Here is a 6,000-nt window from a genome sequence, read left to right on the forward strand (position 1 = left end):
AGAGCTGGCAACATGCTACTTCGCCAAGTCAGAGAACTGTTAACTGCTAACTAGCATTATCAAAGTATGGGCCTGCCCTTGAAGACAGTTTGGAAACTTCCATTGGTTCAGAATATAGTGGCCAGACTGTTGACTAGAACCTGTCGTCATGAGCATATAATTCATGTTCTCAAAGATCTGCACTGGCTTCCAGTGCATTTCTGGACTCGATTCAAGGTTGAGGCATGCCTTAACCTTTAAATCATGAATGGCTTGGGACAGGTGTACTTAAAGGATCAACTTCTCCCGGAGGAATCTGTCATTGTCTGTGTATTCATGCTGGGCGAGGTTAGACAGGGGGTGACTGGGGACGAGGCCTTTTCAGTGTTGACGCCTGTCTTGTTTCAAACATCTTAATGTTCTGTCATTGTTGCTTGTTTTTATAGATAGTTGCTTTTATTGTTTGTTGCTTTGGATATTGTTTTTAATAGAAAAGCTGCCTATAACTATACAATTATTATTATTAATTATTATTATTATTATTGATATATTGCTAAATATAATAAAATCCCTAAGCAATACATATATAAATATTAAGATGACATTTAACATCCAATAATAAAACACAACATTCAAAACAATTCCAATTGCAATAAAAGCAATGTACATGCATTCTTTCCCATCAGTAGAGGTAATAAGGTAGCTCTGGGGGAAGAATTGATGTTGATGGATTGCAACTCCCATCATCCCTCACCAGTGGCTATGTTGGCTTGGGATGATAGGAGTTACAGCCCATCTAACATCTGGGAGCGACATGTTCTCCATCCCTGCTCTTGTGATGACATTTCTACAACCGCCCTTGGGTCCCTATTAGGAACAGACAAAGCCCCCTTCTCCCAAGTTCTCCCAAGTTGGACTTTTTGTCCATCTAGCTCAACCTTTCCTGACCTGGTGCTGGCTGGGAATTATAGGAGTTGTAGTCCAGCACATCTGGATGGCACCAAGTAGGGGGAACATTGATCTGACTCATTATTGTTGACACTGGCCCCATTGAGACCAACACACTAAACCCTGCTGCTTAACCACAAAATGGTTCATGGAATGCAATGCATTCCATGAACTATTTTGTGGTTAAGCAGCATGGTTTAGCATATTGTGTGAACACTGACTGGCAGTACCTTTCCGGGGTTACAAGCAGAATTCCTTCCTAGCCGTCACCAGAGATGCCAGGTACCTTCTGTGTGCAAACCTGGGACCTTGCTCTACCACCGTGCCACAGTGCAGTTTTTGCCAGGCCAGAAGTACATTATACCCACTCAGTATATTCCCAATTTAATAATACCAAATTAATACAAATGTGAAGTACATGTTGCTGCATTTGCTCACATCCACCCTTCATTTTCCTACCAATCCCTTCCCTGTCCCTGCTGTTGATATTTGGGCTGTAAGCCCCCTTGGCACAGGAACCTGCCCTTTTGCTTCAGTTACTCTGAAGTGCCAGACAGACACAGTGATAGCTCAGTCTAAATTATTTTTGTCCAGGCACAGAGATCAGGATCTTCCTATGATGACTCCCCACCCCCTTGTCTAGACATGTTGACTTTGCATAGGCAGTTCCAAAATCAAGTTTACTTCCTTGTCTAGTCAATAGAACGTGATGCCTTGTCAGAATGGCTCTCAAGCTGTCTTGTGGGATCTGCACTGCTGGATGTAGCTCCTAGCCAGTGCCCGTAGCTTTTTCTTTTTAAAGCAAGAGAGATTTCTCTGGAAGCAAAATATCAGGCAAAGGGGACCGAAAGGGTTGTTTAAAAAAAATGATGTGCAAATGCAAGAATTCGAAATTATTTATTATTTATTTATTTACAATATTTACATACTGCTCCCCATTCAAAATTTCTGAGCGGTGTACAAGATAAAATAAAATAAAAACAGAATAAAACACTTTAAAATATAAGGTTGTTACTGTTTTGGTTTAGAAACAAATATAGGCAAGGAGAGGATGAACCATGTGGATTCTCCTGCAAAAGCGAGCTGCCATCAGTGCACCAAATGGGCTTAAGCAGCAGACATATACGAGGTTGTCTTATCCATAGCCTTTACAGGCCCTTCCATAGAGATGACCTCCAGGTTCCAGAACTTTACATGCAGTTAGACCAGCCTTGCATATTTGTGTTCCCCCACCCACCCACCCTTCTCGCTCCCTGGTCTCTTTTACTATCCAGATTAACATCCATTTTACACATGGCAGTGACGGGATTCAAAGAACGTGTCCATCCCCCCCTCCTACCTCTATAAAAGAGCCCATGTTTAAATGAAAAGGTGCAGAAAAGGTACCCAAGAGGATGACTGGTCCCAGGAGATCAATAAAATGGGAAGCCCAGGTGGCGAAACTGTAGATCTTTGGACCACTTAGCTGGGCAAGAAAAGGAAGCTATTTGAGAAGCCGAGATTTTTGCCCTCAGCCCCTCCCCGCTTCCAATGAATAAACTCTCTGCCTCCATAACCTGGAAAAATAGGAGAGCCTCAGTTCCCAGTAAACACCACCCTTGGCTGACCTTTGGCATAATTTCATCTGCAATTCTCAAGATAGTTGCAATACCTGCTGCCTGGTGTGTAAGGTTCTGAAAGTGTAAACGCGAGCACCACAATGACTGGCAAGCCATCGATTTCTGGGATCAAGCAGAGGCAGTATAAACACACCTACTTGTGATTTAAATTTAAGACCCAAGTGAGATGGGGGTAAACAGACTTCTGCAGAAGCAGGCCGCGTTCATTTCAAAGATGGCTTGCCCAAACTGTACTTCTACATAAACAGGTTTCACCGAAATTAGGAAAAATAAGACACTGGCTAGTAATGAGTATACCGTCAATCTGCAATGGTTGTAAATATTTGCTTAGGTGTGGTGTAGTGGCTAAGGTGTTGGACTGGGAGTCAGGAGTTCCGGGTTCTAGTCCCCACTCAGCCATTGAAACCCACTGGGTAACTTTGGGCCAGTCACAGACTCTCAGCCCAACCTGAGGATAAAATGGAGAGGAGGAGGATTATGTACACCGCCTTGGGTTCCTTGGAGGAAAAAAGGTGGGATATAAATGCAATAAATAAATAGATAGGTGGAATCTCAGGCCTGGGAGCCAAATATGGCCCTCTAGGGTCCCAGTCCAGCACTCTGGGGCCACGCCCCCTTTTCCCAGCCCCGTTTCCAGCCCCCAAATGCCTACAATTTGGTGTTTTCTCAGCTCTTGTGCAACTTTCCCCCATTCCAAAAAGTTGGAATGCCTCTCCTAAGGCTTAGCTACTGGCAGTAAGCGGTTTAAGATATTACATGCTGGCCTTTTGCCACCACCCCCCCCAAGCTTCTGTGATATGGAATTTGGCCCTTGGGCTGAAAAAGATTCTGCACCTGTGACTTCGGTTCGCCCCCACAGAAGACTTAGGCCAGATCTGCACTGTGATTTAAATCACTACAATCCCATCATGGTAATATTATATCCCTTTTGTGCATTTATACACTACACTACTGCTTTAAAACAGTTTACAACAGTAGTGACAACTGTTGGGCCTCAGGACACACTCCCTATACAGTCTTCAAAACATTTTCAAAGTGTTCTATCCTGCTTAGTGTAGATCCAGAGTGTTATCAGACAAGCGTTTTATTACATGCTCATTACTGGCTACTCATGGATTTTCTCAGGTCCTTTTGACGCCGCCATCCGCCTCCCGTTCCTTCTGGTCTTTCTTCTGTCATAAAATAAAACAGAAAAAAACTGATTTGAGGTCTATAGTGAAACTTTCCGCCATTCCTGCTGTGTGTAGGAGAAGCAGCACGATCAAACGCCCACTGAATGGGCCACGTGGTCATTGCTTGCTTCCTCTTTCTTCCCCCTGTGAAGAAAACGGAAGCTGTTTGCCCCTATTGTGGGACAGCAGCAGGAGGCAAAGTGACGGTAGGGAAATGCAAACAATTAGACTGTTATCAGTGCACTCCAATACTGCTATAAAGCAGTAGTGAAGATCTAGCCTTAGGGTGCAATGATCCACTGCAAACACTGGGAGCTTTGGCATAGTCTTCCACGGGACATGGATTGACCTTTAAAGGTGGTCTGCATGTGCACATTCATTTGAGTGCAACATCAAGTGATGATCTGCACATGTGAACGAGCCATCCCATCCCTCGCCACTGGTAGTATAGTTCAGTGATACCTCTATTATAAACCACCTAGGGAGAATAATTTATTCTTAAAGGCAATTTAAAATGCATTAAGGCTGCACTCCTATCTATTTTCTAGGAAGTAAGAACCATTGAACTCAATGGACTTACTTCTGAGTAAGTACACCTAAGATTGCCCTGTAAATAAATAAAAATAAGTGCAGTACTTTTCAATGCAATTATGTTCAGTTGCCCGTCTATATTCCAATAATATATTTCTATTGGAAGCTCCTACATCCTATCCCAGCCATTTTATTAAAAACCCTTGAGAAATTTGCAAACTTTTTCTTTTTAAAGGGGAGCTTTAAACATCAACTGTATGTGTTTTTCAACATAATAGTTTGACTATTGCTGAACAAATGGATGCATTTCACTGTGTTCCTGGAAAGCACAGAATATAAATAGAAGAGCAGGGGGGAGAAGAATACTAAAGTCTCAGACACGCAGTAAACAAGATCTCCCTGCCATGGAGTTCTCCTGACCTTTACTTCAGTTTGGCAGAGTTCAAGTTACTGGCAGTACTTTTTAGGAACTGTAGAGCATAAACACACAACCCTTCCTTTGGCAGCATAGCTGCGCAGATAGAAGCGTTGAAAAGGGACCTGAAGAAAACACATCCAGAAATCAGTTCAGTTCATAATGACGGGAGGCAGCGGGGAGGGCATTTGTCGAACTTCCTGAGTGTCCTGCTGAGAATGCCCTTTGAGGCCCGGTTTCTCATGAGGCTCTGCCTTTGCCAAAAAAGACACACAGCATTGCCTGGATGCAGCTGGTGGAAAATGCTTGTCTGGGCATCTGTTTGCACTGGGAAGCATTGGTGTTGGCCTCAAATTCCTTTAGGCAAAGAACCCATGGTTCCTTTTGGTAGAAGGAGCACATGCTCCTTCTGGATTTTTAGACTGCACTATTAAAATCACATGGGTGCCAGTTTGGGGCCAGATATTATTTTTCTGCGTATTTATGATTTCAGTGCCTTCAAACAATCCAGTCATCAAGGGTACCAGAGCTAAGTATGTGCTAAAAACTGGTTTCCATGCACTGGGGCAATAAATATATATGTAAGACAACCATAAGCAGGCTTTATGACTATATTTTATGACATTTGGGTGGCAATGTTTAAGACCTTTAACTTAAGCATGGATTATGCTTAATTCGTGTCTCACCAATTTTTTAGAAACCCCTTGGTGAAAAATAAAGCAGCTCGTGCTGATTCATGCCACCAAATGCACATCTGCAGGCTTCTTTCCTGTTTTCCTGGAATATATAATGGAGAGGATATGTTCTTCCACATGAAGAAGGTTTTGCTTGAAAGATTTGCCAAGGGATAAATTAACTTTGAGCTCAAGCCTGCTGAAGTTGAGTCTTGAAGTTTCCAGCCTTTTAATGGACAAAGTGATGCCATCAATATTGAAGCCAATTATTACCACCCCTAATGCGACTGTGCAGTTACATGTCTTTAATACAAGATCCACAATTCTACAATTTTGATACTGAACTGTACTACTTATGAAGAGTGCTCAATATGCCGCTGATGGTAGGGTCACCATATGAAAAGGAGGCCAGGGCTCCAGTATCTTTAACAGTTGCATAGAAAAGGAAATTTCAGCAGGTGTCATTTGTCTGCATGTCACACCCGGTGAAATTTCCTCTTCATCACAACAGTTAAAGCTGCAGGAGCTATACTGCAGCTATACTGTGACCAGATTTAAAAGAGGGCAGAGCACCTGCAGCTTTAACTGTTGTGATGAAGAGGGAATTTCACCAGGTTCCCCATATATACAAATGACACTTGCTGAAATTCCCTTTTCAATAC

The sequence above is a fragment of the Elgaria multicarinata genome, chromosome 2 (assembly GCF_023053635.1).
Source record: "Elgaria multicarinata webbii isolate HBS135686 ecotype San Diego chromosome 2, rElgMul1.1.pri, whole genome shotgun sequence".
Lineage (NCBI taxonomy): Eukaryota > Metazoa > Chordata > Lepidosauria > Squamata > Anguidae > Elgaria > Elgaria multicarinata.